Consider the following 22,023-nt stretch of genomic DNA (forward strand, 5'->3'; position numbering starts at 1 on the left):
TCTTGGCTTTGGTTGAATAATTGGTGACTATTGAGTTATCAAACTTCTTTTTGATTGATAATTGAACTTGCTAATTTATTTGAATTCCAATAACTCTAGTCTTTCCTTGAGAGTTGACTAGGACTTATGGAATCAAATTGATTTATCTACTTGACATACCTTCATAGTTAGAGGTTGATCAAGTGAGAGCAATGAACAATTCTCATCACAATTGATAAGGATAACTAGGATAGGACATCCAGTTCTCATACCTTGCTAAGAGCTTTTCTAGTTATTAGTTTATTTCTTTTGCCATTTACTATTCTTACTTCGTATCTAAAAAAACCCCAAAAACATACTTTTCCATAACCAATTGTAAGCACACTTCCCTGCAATTCCTTGAGAGATGACCCAAGGTCTAAATACTTTGGTTATCAATTTTATTAGGGGTTTGTTACTTGTGACAACCAAGTTTTTGTACGAAAAGATTCTTTGTTGGTTTAGACCCTATACTTTCAACGAGAACTAATTTGTGAATTTCTAGACCGCACAAAAGTCTGTTCATCAAAATGGCATCGTTGCCGGGGAATTACAAATGTGTGCCTTATTATTGGTTATTTTAAATATTTGCTTTTTGCTTGTTTGCTAGTTTTTGTTAGCTTAGGAATTAGTTGCTTATTTTTACTAGTTTTTGTTTTTGTTTTCTTTAGCTACTATAAACTCTCACCCCTTTGGCTATGAGTCTGGTTACAATTGTGTTGCAAGAAGAGGAGATTACATTGAGAATATGCATCAGGGATGGGAGAATCAAAGATGGGAGGAGCCACAAGAATTTGATCAACCCTCTTGGCAACAATCACCTCCAATGGCCTATCAACAACCATTCTGTGATGCATATCAAGGCAATGGTTATGGTGGACCTTTCCGTGACAATCAACACCTACCACATTATACCTATGAGCCCCCTCCTCAACATAGCTCTCAACCCTACTCAAAAGCCCATTTTCACCATTCACCTTCATATGACCCTAACCCTTATCCACCATACTGATGAGCGGATAATTTGTACGCTTTTTGGCATTGTTTTTAGTATGTTTTTAGTATGATCTAGTTAGTTTTTAGTATATTTTTATTAGTTTTTAGTTAAAATTCACTTTTCTAGACTTTACTATGAGTTTGTGTGTTCTTCTGTGATTTCAGGTATTTTCTGGCTGAAATTGAGGGACCTGAGCAAAAATCTGATTCAGAGACTGAAAAGGACTGCAGATGCTGTTGGATTCTGACCTCCCTGCACTCGAAGTGGATTTTCTGGAGCTACAGAAGCCCAATTGGCGCGCTCTCAACGGCGTTGGAAAGTAGACATCCTGGGCTTTCCAGCAATATATGATAGTCCATACTTTTCCCAAGATTTGATGATCCAAACCGGCGTTCAAAGTCACCCTCAGAATTCCCAGCGTTAAACGCCGGAACTGGCACCAAAATGGGAGTTAAACGCCCAAACTGGCACAAAAGCTGGCGTTTAACTCCAAGAAGAGTCTCTACACGAAAATGCTTCATTGCTCAGCCCAAGCACACACCAAGTGGGCCCGGAAGTGGATTTTTATGTCATTTACTCATCTCTGTACACCCTAGGCTACTAGTTCTCTATATATAGGACCTTTTACTATTGTATTTGGGAGCCTTTTGATCATGTTTTTATGATTGAACTCACTTTGAGAGGCTGGCCATTCGGCCATGCCTAGACCTTGTTCTTATGTATTTTCAACGGTGGAGTTTCTACACACCATAGATTAAGGTGTGGAGCTCTGCTGTACCTCGAGTATTAATGCAATTACTATTGTTCTTCTATTCAATTCCGCTTATTCTTTGTCCAAGATATCACTTGTTCTTCAACTTGATGAATGTGATGATCCGTGACACTCATCATCATTCTCACCTATGAACGTGTGACTGACAACCACCTCCGTTCTACCTTAGATTGGGTGAATATCTCTTGGATTCCTGATACACGATGCATGGTTGATCGCCTGACAACCGAGTGCTCGCCTGACAAACGAGCCAGCCATTCCGTGAGATCAGAGTCTTCGTGGTATAGGCAAGAACTGATGGTGGCATTCAAGAGAATCCGGAAGGTCTAACCTTGTCTGTGGTATTCTGAGTAGGATTCAATGATTGAATGACTGTGACGTGCTTCAAACTCCTGAAGGCGGGGCGTTAGTGACAGACGCAAAAGAATCAATGGATTCTATTCCGGCCTGATCGAGAACCGACAGATGGATAGCCGTGCCGTGACAGGGTGCGTTGAACATTTCCACTGAGAGGATGGGAGGTAGCCACTGACAACGGTGAAACCCTTGCATAAGCTTGCCATGGAAAGGAGTAAGAAGGATTGGATGAAGACAGTAGGAAAGCAGAGAGACGGAAGGGAAGGCATCTTCATGTGCTTATCTGAAGCTCTCACCAATGATATACATAAGTACCTCTATCTTTATCTTTATGTTTTATTCATCATCTATACCCATTTGAGTCTGCCTGACTAAGATTTACAAGGTGACCATAGCTTGCTTCATACCAACAATCTCCGTGGGATCGACCCTTACTCGCGTAAGGTTTATTACTTGGACGACCCAGTGCACTTGCTGGTTAGTTGTGCGGAGTTGTGATGAAGAGTTGAGATTGCAATGAGCGTACCATGTTGATGGCGCCATTGATGATCACAATTTCGTGCACCACATACCAACCACCATATGAACCATACATAGAATCACCACCTTAATATACACCATCTCCATATCCTTATCAAGAGGAACCACCTCCGTGTTATGAGCCCTTTCTCCCAACAAATGAACCCTCCTATCCACCCCAAACCTCCATGGAGAACACACTTACCTCTCTCATTGGTCTCACCTCTAAACTCCAAAATCTTATATCCCGTATGGACCAGCCCTCCACCCCCAATATTCAACCTTCAAGCTTCAGTGCACTGCCACCCTCCGTGCAAGAATACCCATATCTATCAATCCAAGAGTAACATGATCCCAATGATGCTATTGACATGGAACAAGAGAGAAGGAATCGTCTTAGGGACACAATCGTAATGGATCGGTTACACGCGGCCTTATTTCCAGGGGAGCAAGAGGAGACCCAAAATGTGGAGGTAGGAGAGACCCTTGAAGATGAAGGAGTAGTTGAAGGGAGTTGTCATAGAAAGGAAATCATCAAGGAGGAGTACGATTTTATGCTAAAACAACAGGACGAAGCCGCAATAGTTAAAGAAGAAGTGGTTGAGAACTTAGGAGATGCGAAACCTCCATGGGAAGGTCAAGTCATAGAGCCTCCTTCCAAGGCGCTTGAAATTGATGTTGAGGAGGGTGTACAACTGGTGGACGAAATTGTGATTCATCAATGTTGTATTCTTTGTTGTTGTATGGAATAATTATAATGGCTCTTTGCTATGTGTGGACACAACTCTGTTCAACTTAACCAGCAAGTGTACTGGGTCATCCAAGTAATACCTTACGTGAGTAAGGGTCGATCCCACAGAGATTATTGGTATGAAGCAAGCTATGGTCACCTTGTAAATCTCAGTCAGGCGGATTAAACCAATTGATTACGGATTTTCTAAAATAAATAATAAACTTAAAATAAAGATAAAGTTAATCATGTATTTCCATGGTGGGAATTTCAGATAGGTGTATGGAGATGCTGTGCTCCTCCTGAATCTCTGCTTTCTTACTGCTTCCTCCAATCCTTCTTACTCCTTTCCATGGCAAGCTGTATGTAGGGCATCACCGTTGTCAATGGCTACATCCCATCCTCTCAGTAAAAATGGTCTAAATGCTCTGTCACAGCATGGCTAATCATCTGTCGGTTCTCAATCAGGTTGGAATAGAATCCCTTGATTCTTTTGCGTCTGTCACTAACGCCCAGCCTTCAGGAGTTTGAAGCTCGTCACAGTCATCTAATCCCGGAATCCTACTCAGAATACCACAGACAAGGTTAGACTTTCCGGATTCCCATGAATGCCGCCATCAATTCTAGCTTATACCACGAAGATTCTGTTTAAGGAATCCAAGAGATATGCGCCCGGTCTAAGGTAGAACGGAAGTGGTTGTTAGTCACGCGCGTTCATAGGTGAGAATGATGATGAGTGTCACGGATCATCATATTCATCAAGTTGAACTACAACGAATATCTTAGAACAGGAATAAAGAGAATTGAATAGAAAATAGTAGTAATTGCATTGAAACTTGAGGTACAGCGGAGCTCAACACCCTTAATCTATGGTGTGTAGAAACTCCACTGTTGAAAATACATAAGTGAAAGGTTCAGGCATGGCCGAATGGCTAGCCCCAAGGTCTAAGGACTAGGCGTCCAGGATGTCTAATACACTAGTAAAAAGTTCTATTTATAATAAACTAGCTACTAGGGTTTACATGAGTAAGTAATTGATGCATAAATCCACTTCCGGGGCTCACTTGGTATATGTTTGAGCTGAGCTTGATCTATCCACGAGCTGAGGCTTTTATTGGAGTTGAACGCCAAGTTGTAACGTGTTTTGGGCGTTCAACTCCGGGTCGTGACGTGTTTCTGGCGTTTTACTCCAGACAGCAACATGGAACTGACGTTGAGCGCCAGTTTACGTCGTAAATTCCCGAATAAAGTATGGACTATTATATATTGCTGGAAAGCTCTGGATGTCTACCTTCCAACGCCGTTGAGAGCGCGCTATTTGGAGTTCTATAGCTCCAGAAAATCCATTTCGAGTGCAGGGAGGTCAGATTCCAATAGCATCAGCAGTCCTTTGTCAGCCTCCTATCAAAGTTTTGCTCAAGTCCCTCAATTTCAGCCAGAAATTACTTGAAATCACAGAAAAATAGACAAACACATAGTAAAGTCCAGAAATGTGAATTTAACATAAAACTAATGAAAACATCCCTAAAAGTAGCTTGAACTTACTAAAAACTACCTAAAAACAATGCCGAAAAGCGTATAAATTATCCGCTCATCACAACACCAAACTTAAATTGTTGCTTGTCCCCAAGCAACTGAAAATCAAATAGGATAAAAAGAAGAGAATATACTATAAATCTCAAAATATCAATGAATATTAATTCTAATTAGATGAGCGGGACTTGTAGCTTTTTGCTTCTGAACAGTTTTGGCATCTCACTTTTTCCTTTGAAGTTCAGAATGATTGGCTTCTCTAGGAACTTAGAATTTCGGATGGTGTTATTGATTCTCCTAGTTAAGTATGTTGATTCTTGAACACAGCTACTTATGAGTCTTGGCCGTGGCCCTAAGCACTTTGTTTTCCAGTGTTACCACCGGATACAGAAATGCCACAGACACATGACTGGGTGAACCTTTTTAGATAGTGACTCAGCTTTGCTAGAGTCCCCAGTTAGAGGTGTCTAGAGCTCTTAAGCACACTCTTTTTGCTTTGGATCACGACTTTAACCACTTAGTCTCAAGCTTTTCACTTGGACCTTCATGACACAAGCACATGGTTAGGGACAGCTTGGTTTTAGCCGCTTAGGCCTGGATTTTATTTCCTTGAGCCCTCTTATCCATTGATGCTCAATGCCTTGGATCCTTTTTACCCTTGCTTTTTGGTTTTAAGGGCTATTGGCTTTTTCTGCTTACTTTTTCTTTTTCTTTCTATTTTTTTCGCTATTTTTTTTCTTTTTTTTCGCAAGCTTTTTGCTTTTTCACTGCTTTTTCTTGCTTCAAGAATCAATTCCATGATTTTTCAGATTATCAATAACATTTCTCTTTGTTCATCATTCTTTCAAGAGCCAACAGTTTTAACATTCATAAACAACAAGATCAAAAATATGCACTGTTTAAGCATTCATTCGGAAAATAAAAAGTATTGTCACCACATCAATATAATTAAACTAAATTCAAGGATAAATTCAAAATTCATGTACTTCTTGTTCTTTTGAATTAAAAACATTTTTCATTTAAGAGAGGTGAAGGATTAATGGAATTATTCATAACTTTAAGACATAGTTACTAAACACTAATGATCATGAAGTAGAGACACAAAACATAGATGAACACAACATAAAAACCAAAAAGCAGAAAGAAATAAGAACAAGGAATGAATCCACCTTAGTGGCGTCTTCTTCTTGAAGGACCAACAATGTCCTTAAGCTCTTCTATGTCCCTTCCTTGCCTTTGTTGCTCCTCCCTCATTGCTCTTTGATCTTCTCTTATTTCATGAAGAATGATGGAATGCTCATGATATTCCACCCTTAATTGTTCCACATTGTAGCTCAAATCTTCTAAGGAAGTGTTGAGTTGTTCCTAATAGTTGTTGGGAGGAAAGTGCATCCCTTGAGGCATCTCAGGGATTTCTTGATGATGAGCTTCCTCATGCATCTCTTGAGATCCCTGGAGGGTCTCTCTTGCTTGCTCCATCCTCTTCTTGGTGATGGGCTTATCCTCTTCAATGGGGATGTCTCCTTCTATGATAACTCCAGCTGAGTAACATAGATGGCAAATAAGGTGAGGAAAAGCTAGCCTTGCCATGGTGGAGGGCTTTTCGGCTATTTTGTAGATTTCATTGGAGATGACTTCATGAACTTCTACTTCCTCTCCAATCATGATGCTATGAATCATGATGGCCCGATCCACAGTAACTTCAGATCGGTTGCTAGTGGGAATGATGGAGCGTTGGATGAACTCCAACCATCCTCTAGCCACAGGCTTGAGGTCCAGTCTTCTTAGCTAAACTGGCTCGCCTTTGGAGTCTCTTTTCCATTGAGCTCCTTCCACACATATGTCCATAAGGACTTGGTCAAACCTTCGATTAAAGTTGACCCTTCTAGTGTAGGGGCGTTCATCTCCTTGCATCATGGGCAAGTGGAACGCCAACCTCACATTTTCCGGACTAAAATCTAAGTATTTCCCCCGAACCATTGTGAGATAATTCTTTGGATTCGGGTTCATACTTTGATCATGGTTCTTAGTGATCAATGCATTGGCATAGAATTCTTGAACCATTAAGATTCCGACTTGTTGCATGGGATTGGTTAGGACTTCCCAACCTCTTCTTCGGATTTCATGTCGGATCTCCAGATACTCATTTTTCTTGAGCTTGAAAGGGACCTCCGAGATCACCTTCTTCTTTGCCACAACATCATAGAAGTGGTCTTGATGGCTTTTGGAGATGAATCTTTCCATCTCCCATGACTCGGAAGTGGAAGCTTTTGTCTTCCCTTTTCCTTTTCTAGAGGATTCTCCGGCCTTAGGTGCCATTGATGGTAATGGTAAACAAAAAAGCTTATGCTTTGACCACACCAAACTTAAAATATTGCTCGCCCTCGAGCAAGAGAAGAAAGAAGAGAAGAAGAAGAATAAGAAGAAAAGAATATGGAGGAGAAGGGGGAGTGTAGGTTTCGGCCAAGGTATGGAAAGGGGGTTGTGTTGTGGGAAAATGGAGTAGAATGGAGGGGTTTATATAGGAAAAGGGGAGAGGGTAGGTTCGGCCATTTAGGGTGGGATTGGGTGGGAAAGTGTTTTTGAATTTTGAAGGTAGGTGGGGTTTATGGGGAAGAGTGGATGGATGTGAGTGGTGAAGGAGGTAATTGGGAAGAGAGATTGAAGTTGTTGGGAAGTGTGTTTTGGGGAAGAGTGTTATAGGATTAGGAGGTAAGGTGGGAATATGTTAGGTGGGGATCCTGTGGGGTCCACAGATCCTGAGGTGTCGAGAATTTACATCCCTGCACCAATTAGGCATGTAGAATGCTTTTGCACACCATTCTGGTGTTTAAACACCGAGATGATGCACACTCTGGGCGTTCAACGCCCATGTGTAGCATGTTTCTGGCGTTGAACGCCAGTTCCATGCTTGTTACTGGCGTTCAGCGCCAGCTTTCTTCAAGGCACATTTCTGGCGTTCAAACGCCAGAATGTTGCTTGTTTCTGGCGTTCAGCGCTAGATTCATGCTCTGTTATGGCGTTGAATGCCAGCCAGATGCTCCTTACTGGCGTTGAACGCCAGTATGTCCTCCCTCCAGGGTGTGATTTTTCTTCTGCTGTTTTTGATTCTGTTTTTAATTTTTATATTTTTTTCGTGACTCTACATGATCATGTACCTAATAAAACACAAAATAATAATAAAATAAAATAAAATAAAATAAAAATTAGATAAATAAAAATTGGGTTGCCTCCCAACAAGCGCTCTTTTAATGTCATTAGCTTGACAGTGGGCTCTCATGGAGCCACAAAGGTGATCAGGTCAATGTTGTATAATCCCAACACCAAACTTAGAGATGTCTAAGGACTAGGACTAGGCGTCCAGAGATGTCTAATACACTAGTAAAAAGTTCTATTTATAATAAACTAGCTACTAGGGTTTACATGAGTAAGCAATTGATGCATAAATCCACTTCTGGGGCCCACTTGGTGTATGTTTGGGCTGAGGTTGATCTATCCACGAGCTGAGGCTTTTATTGGTGTTGAACGCCAAGTTGTAACGTGTTTTGGGCGTTCAACTCCGGGTCGTGACGTGTTTCTGGCGTTTTACTCCAGACAACAACATGGAACTGGCGTTGAGCGCCAGTTTACGTCGTCAATTCCCGAATAAAGTATGGACTATTATATATTTTTAGAAAGCTCTGGATGTCTACTTTCTAACGCTGTTAAGAGCGCGCCATTTGGAGTTCTGTAGCTCCAAAAAATTCATTTTGAGTGCAGGGAGGTCAGATTCCAACAGCATCAGCAGTCCTTTGTCAGCCTCCTATCAGAGTTTTGCTCAAGTCCCTCAATTTCAGCCAGAAATTTCCTGAAATCACAGAAAAACACACAAACACATAGTAAAGTCCAGAAATGTGAATTTAACATAAAAACTAATGAAAACATCCCTAAAAGTAGCTTGAACTTACTAAAAACTACCTAAAAACATTGCCAAAAAGCGTATAAATTATCCGCTCATCAACAACTTCCAAGGCATATCATGGTTGAAGACTTGGAAGAGGTTGATCAAGAGATGGAGATTCAAGAAGAAGAAGCACAACCTCCCATGCCCTTGGCAAGCAATGAAGAAGAGATTGAATTGGAAGAAGGCTACCAAGAGGAAGAGGTTGATATGAAGAAGCTTGCAAAGAGGTGGAATTTATCCAGGGAGAACACAAGGGAATGGAACTTGCAATATCACTAGAAACACCTCTCCTAAGGCCATTACCATCCAATACAACATTCAAGTGGGTAAAATTCCTATCCTTAACCTTTACTTTCCCACTTGAATATGGGCTACTGGAGACGGATGGTCAACTTAGAGCTCTTTGTGGCATTAAGAGTAAGAAGAAGATGGTTAGTGGTAGGAGCTGCCATGCAAGGTTCAATATAGTTGTATGCTCCAAGTTGAAATACAAAGGTTGGTGTAGAGCTCGATTGCATGGGTCTAGGAAGTTGTTTGGCCGCTTTAGTGAGAATTCAGATTGCTTGTCACCCGGTTGGAACAATGGTGATCAACACAAAGACGGGTGCAAAAGCAAGATTTTGACCCCGGAATTCATTCTAGCAATCAACACTCTTGGGGCCTTGTCACCTACTTTAGATTGCTTGACGGCTGTATGCACCTAATTTGGGATCCTGGAGGGTATTGGAATCGTAAACATCGGTGGGGATTCAAGGATCAGTACAAGCACAAGCCACCATGACAAAGAGCTCCCCGAATGTCCAACTTAAGGACTTTAACTAAAAGTTCTAGGTGGGAGACAACCCACCATCGTATAATCGTCCCTTTTCATTCCTAGTTTTATTTTATTTTGTTTTTCACAGTACTCATTCATAATTCTTGCATAATCATCTACATCCTGCATTCTGCATTTCAAAAAAAAAAAAGAAGAAAGCGCGTTCCACGCGTTCGCGTGAACCATGCGCACGCGTCACATGCAATGCTAAACCTTACAGAAGGTTACGCGGAGCTGTGCAGGAAGGGTGCTTTGCGCATGAGCCAACCCACACGTACGCATGGGCGACGCGTGCGTGTCACCCGTATTTTAGTCAACCCATGCGTAAGCGTCAGCGATGCATACGTGTGGATGGAAAATCGGCATCAATGAGTGATTTGGCTGAAAGTTGTGCTGCCTTGGTGCTGGTATTGTGTGTTTAGCACAACAAGTGGTCACACGTACGCGTGACTGACGCTTACGCATGGCTTGGATTTCTGCTCACCCACGCGTACGCGTGGACGACGCTTACGCGTCGTTTCTCAGATTCCCTTCCCCTTCTATCTTCTCTCCCTTCTTATTCTCTCCTCCGTCTTTCTTACTTCATTCTCATCTTTATTCTCTTTCCTTCTCTTTTACATATCGCATTTGCATACTTTCCTTCATTGTATTTTAACTTTATTCATATTCTTATCCCTTTTTCTCGGATTTCCTATTTTACCATTGGTGTTACATGTTCTTATTCAACTGTTGCTTCTTTCCTTATAGTATTTTGGTGCTTCATGACTTGTTTTATACTGTTGGGTGATATTACTTGTAAGTCAATGCTAATTTTTATGATACTTGTATTCTATTTACATTGATATACACCTATATTGTCTTTCATTACCCACACTCTCTCCCCCATTATTACAATTTTTGCACTATTCATATGCCCTTTGCTTCTACTGTTTTCTTACTTGCATGTTGTAGCTACCATGTAATTGAGATCCTCATTATTTGGCATCAACCCACCCATATTCTATTTATTTCCTTATCTTTGTTTCTGGGTTACTTTTCTTCCTTTTTCTCTTCTTTCAAGATGGCCACCGAGAAGGGAAAGGGAAAGCTTTTGAATGGGGAGACAAACAAGTCCATATGCACATTCTTTTGAGAAAGAGCAGCAGTTGTAGCTCACAACACCCATCCACTTGCACATCTCTGCATTCACCGAGGACGGTGTAATCTTTAAGTGTGGGGAGGTCGATACCGACTTTCGTGGGTTAGTTACCTTTTTTTCAACACCATTGTTTAATTTTCTTTGTAGTTCATGGTTGCATTTGCATGTTTGATTGCATGTTTGTTTGATTTTTGTGCATATTTTACCACTGCTTGGTTAAAGTAATGAGTTTCTTTTCAAGACCCTTTTTACAATATTCACTAATTTAAATTAAAAAATTTGTGTTAAACTTGTTTGAAGCTTTTATTTGGAACATAGTTTATAGCTAAGAACACACAACCTGTGAGACTTGAGCTTAATTATATGGTTACATTATTTATCCATAAAATTTTATTCTTGTGTGTTTTCTTCTCTATGATTGTAATCTATATTTTGTTCCATTCTATATGTCCATTGTTTAGTGTATTTACATGCTTGCATATGATTGAAGCCATCATTTGTCATTAGCTCACTCATCCCAGATAGCCTACCCTTTTAATCAACCTTGTTTGCCACTTTAAGCCTAGTAATCCCCATTTGTTCTATATTTTACCACATCACTAGCCTTAAATAGAAAAACAAATTAATTATCCCAAATTAAATCTTTGGTTAGCTTAAGATAGAGATTGTGTAATAATTAAGTATGGGGAACCATAGGAACTTGGGTTGATGAAAGTACACAGTATTTCATTGACAAAATATTTGGAATTTGGGTACCTACTCATGTGAGACCAGAAAAATTAAAAACTTATGTGCATTAATATGTTATGTTTACTTCCAAAAAAAGAGAGAAAAACCAAAAATATTCAAATAATTAAGTAAATAAGTGAATAAGGGGACAAAATTACCCCAATGTTAAGTTTAATAAACGATCAATGCATATGTGATAAAATTAAAGAAAAGTTGATACATGAGTATGTAATGCAAAAGTGGGAATTTTGGGCAGCTAGGCATGATTTTAGAGTTACATAGAGTGTGTATGTGTGTTAGGTGAGAGCTTAGGTTAATCAAAGATTCATATTTTAGCTCACTTGACCATACATATATCCTCACCCTTACCTTAGCCCCATTACAACCTTGAAAAGACCTCATGATGTTTGCATTGGTATACTAAATACTTGTTGATTGGTTAGATGAAGAACAAAGTTTTAGAAAGCATGATTAGAGAAGAGTAGAGTGATTGACCCTAGACACTTGAGAGATTAGAGTGCATATACACTTCCTGTGAGGGTTCAATGCTTCATTCTATGTTCCCCGCTTTCATGAGCTATCTTCTTACAAGTTTACTTGTCTTTTATTGTATAATTTGAATTAGTGAAATTTGATTTATGTTTATCTTGAAGAGCTTATTTACTTTTAACCAAGTAGACAGAAATATCTTAGCATATAGTTGCATTTATATGTTGCATCTCATACTTTCTACCATTCCTCTTCACTCTTATATCTTCTCTTGAGCTTTGCATGAGGACATGCTAATGTTTAAGTGTGGGGAGATTTGATGCACCACTATTTTGTGGTACATTTTATACTTCATTGAGTGGATTTTATCCACTATTCTAACAATTATTCATGTAAATTGCATGTTTTACAATTTCCTTCCTGATTTTATGCTATGATTGAAAACATGTTTCTTTGGTCTTAATTTAGCTAATGTTAACCCTCTCTTATTACCATTCGATGCCTTGATATGTGTGTTAAGTATTTTCAGAGATTACAGGGCAGGAATGGCGTAGAGGATGGAAAGGAAGCATGCAAAAGTGGAAGGAATACAAGAAGATGAAGGAACTGCAAAGCTGTCAACCCTGACCTCTTTGCACTTAGTCGATCATAACTTCAACTACAGAGGTCTAAATGAGGCGATTCTAGTTGCGTTGGAAAGATAACGTCCAGGGATTTGCAACGATATATAATTTGTCATAGTTGCCTTGCTGTTAGGTGACGCGCACGCGTAAAGCACGCGTACGCGTTCATTGTGCTGCAGACAAGCGACGCGTTCGCATGGGCGATGCGTACGCATGACAGAGCCGCGACCTGTGGGTATCAGAAATCGCCCCCAGCGATTTCTGGACTATTTTGACCCAGTTTTCGGCCTAGAAAACACAGAATAGAAGTTGCAGAGTGGGGGAATCAGATTCATTCATCATACATTCATTGTTCACAATTTAGGTTTTAGATGTAGGTTCTAGAGAGAGAGACTCTCTCCTCTCTCTAGATTTTAGGATTTAGGATTTCTCTTCTACTCTTATTGATTACTCATTGTTAGTACTTTAATTTATGAATTCTTTTGTTAGATTTTGATTTCTCTTATTAATGCAATTTGAGGTATTTCATGTTTATTGTTTGTTTCTCCATTTATTGTTATTGAATCTCTTGACTTTGGTAGAGTAATTGGTGACTCTTAAGTTATCAAACTCCTTTGTGATTGATAATTGAACTTGCTAATTTATTTGAATTCCAATAACTCTAGTCTTTCCTTGAGAGTTAACTAGGACTTGAGGAATCGAATTGATTTATCCATTTGACATACCTTCATAGTTAGAGGTTGATCAAGTGGGAGTAATGAATAATTCTCCTCATAATTGATAAAGATAACTAGGATAGGTGGTGCACGAAATTGTGATCACTACAACTTCGCACAACTAACCAGCAAGTGCACTGGGTCGTCCAAGTAATAAACCTTACGCGAGTAAGGGTCGATCCCACGGAGATTGTTGGTATGAAGCAAGCTATGGTCACCTTGTAAATCTTAGTCAGGCAGACTCAAATAGGCATGGTGATATACGAATAAAGCATAAAGATAAAGATAGAGATACTTATGTATATCATTGGTGGGAGCTTCAGATAAGCGTATGAAGATGCTTTCCCTTCCGTCTCTCTGCTTTCCTATTGTCTTCATCCAATCCTTCTTACTCCTTTCCATGGCAAGCTTATGCAAGGGTTTCACCGTTGTCAGTGGCTACCTCCCATCCTCTCAGTGGAAATGTTCAACGCACCCTGTCACGGCACGGCTATCCATCTGTCGGTTCTCGGTCAGGCCGGAATAGAATCCAGTGATTCTTTTGCGTCTGTCACTAACGCCCCGCCTGCTAGGAGTTTGAAGCACGTCACAGTCATTCAATCATTGAATCCTACTCAGAATACCACAGACAAGGTTAGACCTTCCGGATTCTCTTGAATGCCGCCATCAGGTCTTGCCTATACCACGAAGACTCTGATCTCACGGAATGGCTGGCTCGGTTGTCAGGCGAGCACTCGGTTGTCAGGCGATCAACCATGCATCGTGTATCAGGAATCCAAGAGATAAACACTAGAGCCTTGTTTGCTTGTAGAACAGAAGTGGTTGTCAGTCACTTTGTTCATAAGTGAGAATAATGATGAGTGTCACATAATCATCACATTCATCAAGTTCTTGAGTGCGAATGAATATCTTGGACAAAGAACAAGCGGAATTGAATAGAAGAACAATAGTAATTGCATTAATACTCGAGGTACAGCAGAGCTCCACACCTTAATCTATGGTGTGTAGAAACTCCACCGTTGAAAATACATAAGAACAAGGTCTAGGCATGGCCGAATGGCCAGCCTCCCAAAGTGATCAAAAGATCTAAAGAAAAAGGTTCCAAAGATCAGAAGATGTAAATACAATAGTAAAAGGTCCTACTTATAGAAAACTAGTAGCCTAAGGTGTACAAAGATGAGTAAATGACATAAAAATCCACTTCCGGGCCCACTTGGTGTGTGCTTGGGCTGAGCAATGAAGCATTTTCGTGCAGAGACTATCTGATCTTTCCCGGAAAAGACTTTGGCTTCTTGAATAGGCCAGATTCCACTTGTCGTGAGAAAGAGGATGAAAGGAACGCTTATTGGTTTCGTTTCGTAGCCCCTCCTGCCGCAGTGTGCACTAAGTCGACAGCTTCTTTGTCGAAATGAGTTCTTGGAGTTAAACGCCAGCTTTTATGCCAGTTTGGGCGTTTAACTCCCATTTTGGTGCCAGTTCCGGCGTTTAACGCTGGGAATTCTGAGGGTGACTTTGAACGCCGGTTTGAGCCATCAAATCTTGGGCAAAGTATGGACTATCATATATTGCTGGAAAGCCCAGGATGTCTACTTTCCAACGCCGTTGAGAGCGCGCCAATTGGGCTTCTGTAGCTCCAGAAAATATGCTTCGAGTGCAGGGAGGTCAGAATCCAACAGCATCTGCAGTCCTTTTCAGTCTCTGAATCAGATTTTTGCTCAGGTCCCTCAATTTCAGCCAGAAAATACCTGAAATCATAGAAAAACACACAAACTCATAGTAAAGTCCAGAAAAGTGAATTTTAACTAAAAACTAATAAAAATATACTAAGAACTCAACTAAAACTACTAAAAACATACTAAAAACAATGCCAAAAAGCGTACAAATTATCCGCTCATCACAACACCAAACTTAAATTGTTGCTTGTCCTCAAGCAACTGAAAATCAAATAAGATAAAAAGAAGAGAATATGCAATGAACTCCAAAAACATCTATGAAGATCAGTATTAATTAGATGAGCGGGGCTTTTAACTTTTTGCCTCTGAACAGTTTTGGCATCTCACTTTATCCTTTGAAACTCAGAATGATTGGCTTCTTTAGGAACTCAGAATCCAGATAGTATCATTGATTCTCCTAGTTAAGTATGATGATTCTTGAACACAGCTACTTTATGAGTCTTGGCCGTGGCCCAAAGCACTCTGTCTTCCAGTATTACCACCGGATACATACCTGCCACAGACACATAATTGGGTGAACCTTTTCAGATTGTGACTCAGCTTTGCTAGAGTCCCCAACTAGAGGTGTCCAGGGTTCTTAAGCACACTCTTATTGCCTTGGATCACAACTTTATTTCTTTTTTTTCTTTCTTTTTCGTTTTTTTTTGCCTATTTTTTTTTTGTATTCACTGCTTTTTCTTGCTTCAAGAATCATTTTTATGATTTTTCAGATCCTCAGTAACATGTCTCCTTTTTCATCATTCTTTCAAGAGCCAACATTCATGAACCACAAATTCAAAAGACATATGCACTGTTTAAGCATACATTCAGAGAACAAAAGTATTGCCGCCACATCAAAATAATTAAACTGTTATAAAATTCAAAATTCATGCAATTCTTATCTTTTTCAATTAAGAACATTGTTTATTTAAGAAAGGTGATGGATTCATAGGACATTCATAACTTTAAGGCATAGACACTAAGACACTAATGATCATAAGACACAAACATGGATAAACATAAGCATAAATTTTCGAAAAAAACAAGAAAATAAAGAACAAGGAGATTAAAGAACGGGTCCACCTTAATGATGGCGGCTTGTTCTTCCTCTTGAAGGTCTTATGGAGTGCTTGAGCTCCTCAATATCTCTTCCTTGTCTTTGTTGCTCCTCTCTCATGATTCTTTGATCTTCTCTAATTTCATGGAGGAGAATGGAGTGTTCTTGGTGCTCCACCCTTAGTTGTCCCATGTTGGAACTCAATTCTCCTAGGGAGGTGTTCAGTTGCTCCCAATAGTCTTGTGGAGAAAAGTGCATCCCTTGAGGTATCTCAGGGATCTCATGATGAGAGGGGTCTCTTGTTTGCTCCATCCTTTTCTTAGTAATGGGCTTGTCCTCATCAATGAGGATGTCTCCTTCTATGTCAACTCCTACTGAATAGCAGAGGTGACAAATGAGATGAGGAAAGGCTAACCTTGCTAAGGTAGACGACTTATCCGCCACCTTATAGAGTTCTTGGGCTATAACCTCATAAACTTCCACTTCTTCTCCAATCATGATGCTATGGATCATGATGGCCCGGTCTAAAGTAACTTCGGACCGGTTGCTAGTGGGAATGATTGAGCGTTGGATAAACTCCAACCACCCCTAGCCACGGGCTTGAGGTCATGCCTTCTCAATTGAACCGGCTTCCCTCTTGAATCTCTCTTCCATTGGGCGCCCTCTTCACAAATGTCAGTGAGGACTTGGTCCAACCTTTGATCAAAGTTGACCCTTCTAGTGTAAGGATGTTCATCTCCTTGCATCATGGGCAAGTTGAATGCTAACCTTACATTTTCCGGACTAAAATCCAAGTATTTCCCCCGAACCATAGTAAGCTAATTCTTTGGATCCGGGTTCACACTTTGATCATGGTTCTTGGTGATCCATGCATTGGCATAGAACTCTTGAACCATCAAGATTTCGACTTGTTGAATGGGGTTGGTGAGAACTTCCCAACCTCTTCTTCGGATCTCATGTCGGATCTCCGGATATTCACTCTTTTTGAGTGAAAAAGGGACCTCGGGGATCACCTTCTTCAAGGCCACAACTTCATAGAAGTGGTCTTGATGCACCCTTGAGATGAACCTATCCATCTCCCATGACTCGGAGGTGGAAGCTTTTGCCTTCCCTTTCCTCTTTCTAGAGGTTTCTCCGGCCTTGGATGCCATAAATGGTTATGGAAAAACAAAAAGCAATGCTTTTACCACACCAAACTTAAAAGGTTTGCTCGTCCTCGAGCAAAAGAAGAAAGAAGAGAGTAGAAGAAGAAGAAATGAGGAAGAAGGGAGTGGCTTTGTGTTCGGCCAAAGAGGGGGAGGAGTGGTGTTTATGTTGTGTGAAAATGAAGGAGTGAAGAAGGGTATATATAGGAGAGGGGGGGTTCATGGTTCGGTCATGTATGGGTGGGTTTGGGAGGGAAAGTGGTTTGAATTTGAAGGGTGAGGTAGGTGGGGTTTTATGAAGGATGGATGTGAGTGGTGAAGAGAAAGATGGGATTTGATAGGTGAAGGGTTTTTGGGGAAGAGGTGTGGAGGTGATTGGTGAATGGGTGAAGAAGAGAGAGAGTGGTGGGGTTGGTGGGGATCCTGTGGGGTCCACAGATCCTGTGGTGTCAAGGAAAAGTCATCCCTGCACCAAATGGCATTCAAAATCACGTTTTGAGCCAATTCTGGCGTTAAACGCCGGGCTGGTGCCCATTTCTGGCGTTTAACGCCAGGTTCTTGCCCTTTTCTGGCGTTTAACGCCAGTCTGGTGCCCCTTTCTGGCGTTAAACGCCCAGAATGGTGCCAGACTGGGCGTTAAACGCCCAACTGCTAACCTTACTGGCGTTTAAACGCCAGTAAGTTCTTCCTCCAGGGTGTGCTGTTTTTCTTCCTGTTTTTCATTCTATTTTTGCTTTTTCAATTGATTTTGTGACTTCTCATGATCATCAACCTACAAAATAAAATAAAATAACAAAAGAAAATAGATAAAATATAACATTGGGTTGCCTCCCAACAAGCGCTTCTTTAATGTCAGTAGCTTGACAGAGGGCTCTCATGGAGCCTCACATTTTCTCAGAGTAATGTTGGAACCTCCCAACACCAAACTTAGAGTTTGAATGTGGGGGTTCAACACCAAACTTAGAGTTTGGTTGTGGCCTCCCAACACCAAACTTAGAGTTTGACTGTGGGGGCTCTGTTTGACTCTGATTTGAGAGAAGCTCTTCATGCTTCCTCTCCATGGTGACAGAGGGATATCCTTGGGCCTTAAACACAAAGGATTCTTCATTCACTTGAATGATCAGTTCACCTCCATCAACATCAATCACAGCCTTTGCTGTGGCTAGGAAGGGTCTGCCAAGGATGATGGATTCATCCATGCACTTCCCAGTCTCTAGGACTATGAAATCAGCAGGGATGTAATGGTCTTCAATCTTCACCAAAACATCCTCTACAAGTCCATAAGCTTGTTTTCTTGAATTGTCTGCCATCTCTAGTGAGATTCATGCAGCTTGCACCTCAAAGATCCCTAGCTTCTCCATTACAGAGAGAGGCATGAGGTTTACACTTGACCCTAAGTCACATAGAGCCTTCTTGAAGGTCATGGTGCCTATGGTACAAGGTATGGAAAACTTTCCAGGATCTTGTCTCTTTTGAGGTAATTTCTGCCTAGACAAGTCATCCAGTTCTTTGGTGAGCAAAGGGGGTTCATCCTCCCAAGTCTCATTTCTAAATAACTTGTCATTTAGCTTCATGATTGCTCCAAGGTATTTGGCAACTTGCTCTTCAGTGACATACTCATCCTCTTCAGAGGAAGAATACTCATCAGAGCTCATGAAGGGCAGAAGTAAGTCCAATGGAATCTCTATTGTCTCATTTTGAGCCTCAGATTCCCATGGTTCCTCATTGGGGAACTCAGTGGAGGTCAGTGCACGCCCATTGAGGTCTTCCTCAGTGGCGTTCACTTCCTCTCCTTCCTCTCCAAATTCGGCCATGTTGATGGCCTTGCACTCTCCTTTTGGATTTTCTTCTGTGTTGCTTGGAAGAGTACTTGGAGGGAGTTCAGTAACTTTCTTGCTCAGCTGTCCCACTTGTGCCTCCAAATTCCTGATGGAGGACCTTGTTTCAGTCATGAAACTTTGAGTGGTTTTGATTAGATCAGAGACCATGGTTGCTAAGTCAGAGGGGTTCTGCTTAGAATTCTCTGTCTGTTGCTGAGAAGATGATGGAAAAGGCTTGCCATTGCTAAACCTGTTTCTTCCACCATTATTGTTGTTAAAACCTTGTTGAGGTCTCTCTTGATTCTTCCATGAGAAATTTGGGTGATTTCTCCATGAAGAATTATAGGTGTTTCCATAGGGTTCTCCTAGGTAATTCACCTCTTCCATTGAAGGGTTCTCAGGATCATAAGCTTCTTCTTCAGATGAAGCATCCTTAGTACTGCTTGGTGCATTTTGCATTCCAGACAGACTTTGAGAAATCAAATTGACTTGCTGAGTCAATATTTTATTCTGAGCCAATATGGCATTCAGAGTATCAATCTCAAGAACTCCTTTCTTCTGACTTGTCCCATTGTTCACAGGATTCCTTTCAGAAGTGTACATGAATTGGTTATTTGCAACCATTTCAATTAGCTCTTGAGCTTCTGTAGGCGTCTTCTTCAGATGAAGAGATCCTCCAGCAGAGCTATCCAAAGACATCTTGGATAGTTCAGAGAGACCATCATAGAAAATTCCTATGATGCTCCATTCAGAAAGCATGTCAGAAGGACATTTTCTGATCAATTGTTTGTATCTTTCCCAAGCTTTATAGAGGGATTCTCCATCCTTCTGTCTGAAGGTTTGGACTTCCACTCTAAGCTTACTCAATTTTTGAGGTGGAAAGAACTTTGCCAAGAAGGCATTGACTAGCTTTTCCCATGAGTCCAGGCTTTCTTTAGGTTGTGAGTCCAACCATATCCTAGCTCTGTCTCTTACAGCAAAAGGGAATAGCATAAGTCTGTAGACCTCAGGGTCTACCCCATTAGTCTTGACAGTGTCACAGATTTGCAAGAATTCAGCTAAGAACTGATGAGGATCTTCCAATGGAAGTCCATGGAACTTGTAATTCTGTTGCATTAGAGAAACTAATTGAGGCTTAAGCTCAAAGTTGTTTGCTCCAATGGCAGGGATAGAGATGCTTCTCCCATAGAAGTCGGGAGTATGTGCAGTAAAGTCACCCAGCACCTTCCTTGCATTGTTTGCATTGTTGTTGTTTTCGGCTGTCATGGGTTCTTCTTCTTTGAAGATTTCTGTTAGGTCCTCTACAGAGAGTTGTGCTTTAGTTTCTCTTAGCTTTCGCTTCAAGGTCCTTTCAGGTTCAGGGTCAGCTTCAACAAGAATGCCTTTGTCTCTGCTCCTGCTCATATGAAAGAGAAGAGAACAAGAAAATGTGGAATCCTCTATGTCACAGTATAGAGATTTGGTGGACGAAATTGTGATCACTTGTTATTTGTTTATAAAGGATGTTTACTCTTAGGGCACTGTTTATTTTCTTCACAACTCCGTTCAACTAACCAGCAAGTGTACTGGGTCGTCCAAGTAATAACCTTACGTGAGTAAGGGTCGAATCCACAGAGATTGTTGGTATGAAGCAAGCTATGGTCACCTTGCAAATCTCAGTTAGGGAGATTAAAGAGTAATTGTGATTATCATTAAATAGAAAGGAATAATAAAAGGGATAGAAATACTTATGCAGATTTATTGGTAGGAATTTCAGATAAGCGGAATGGAGGTGCTGTAGAGCTCTCGGACGCCTGCTCTCCTATTCCTTCTATCCAATCCTTCTTACTCCTCTCCATGGCAAGCTTTGTATAGGGGTTCACTATCAGCTGTGGCTACTTTCATTCCTCTCGGGGAAATAACCTGTACGGCTGTCACTCGCACAGCTAACCAGTCTGGAGGCATCACCCATGGTTGATAGCTACATCCCATCCTCGCAGTGAAAGCTAATGCACGCACTCTGTCACAGTACGGCCAATCACCGGTTGGTTCCCGCTCCTACTGGAATAGAATCCCTCTTTTGCGTTTGTCACTAACGCCCAGCAGGTTAAAGTTTGAAGCACGTCACAGTCATTCATGAACGGAATCCTACTCGGAATACCACAGACAAGGTGAGACTTTCCGGACTCCCAGGATCCTACTCGGAACACCACAGACAAGGTTGGACTTTCCGGATCTAGATGAATGCCGCCATCTATCTAGCTTATACCACGAAGATTCTGTTGGGGAATCTAAGAGATATACATTCAAGCCTTGTTACACGCAGAACGGAAGTGGTTGTCAATCACGCGCGTTCATAAGTGAGAATGATGATGAGAGTTATTAGCTCATCACATTCATCATGTTCTTGAGTACGAATGAATATCTTGGAATAAGAATAAGATAGAGAATTGAATAAAAGAAAATAGAACTTCATTAATCTTTGAGGTACAGCAGAGCTCCACACCCTTAATCTATGGTGTGCAGAAACTCCACCGTTGAAAATACATAAGTAAAAGAAGGTTCAGGCATGGCCGAATGGCCAGCCCTCTAAACGTGATCAATGATCTCCTAAGATGAAGAATAAAACAAAACTGAGATCAAAGGATGATTGATACATTAGTAAATCATCCTATTTATAATAAACTAGCTCCTAGGGTTTACATGAGTAAGTAATTGATGCATAAATCCACTTCCGGGGCCCACTTGGTGTGTGCTTGGGCTGAGCTTGATTTATCCACGAGCAGAGGCTCCTCTTGGAGTTGAATTTCGAGTTATGATGTGCTTTGGGCGTTCAACTCCGGATTATGACGTTTTTCTGGCGTTTAACTCCAGAAAGGAGCGTGTACTTGGCGTTCAACGCCAGTTGCGTCGTCATTCTTCGAATAAAGTA

The 22,023-nt window shown here is 41.0% G+C and overlaps 1 non-coding gene across 1 annotated transcript; it reads left to right on the plus strand.

The window, feature by feature from the left end:
- Window positions 1-19,865: 19,865 nt before the first annotated feature.
- LOC130978216 (small nucleolar RNA R71) lies at window positions 19,866-19,973 on the plus strand. The gene has a single exon (XR_009085872.1). It is a non-coding gene; the product is annotated as a small nucleolar RNA R71 (small nucleolar RNA).
- Window positions 19,974-22,023: the final 2,050 nt, after the last annotated feature.

The sequence above is a fragment of the Arachis stenosperma genome, chromosome 4, assembly GCF_014773155.1.
Source record: "Arachis stenosperma cultivar V10309 chromosome 4, arast.V10309.gnm1.PFL2, whole genome shotgun sequence".
In the NCBI taxonomy this organism is placed as follows: Eukaryota; Viridiplantae; Streptophyta; class Magnoliopsida; order Fabales; family Fabaceae; genus Arachis; species Arachis stenosperma.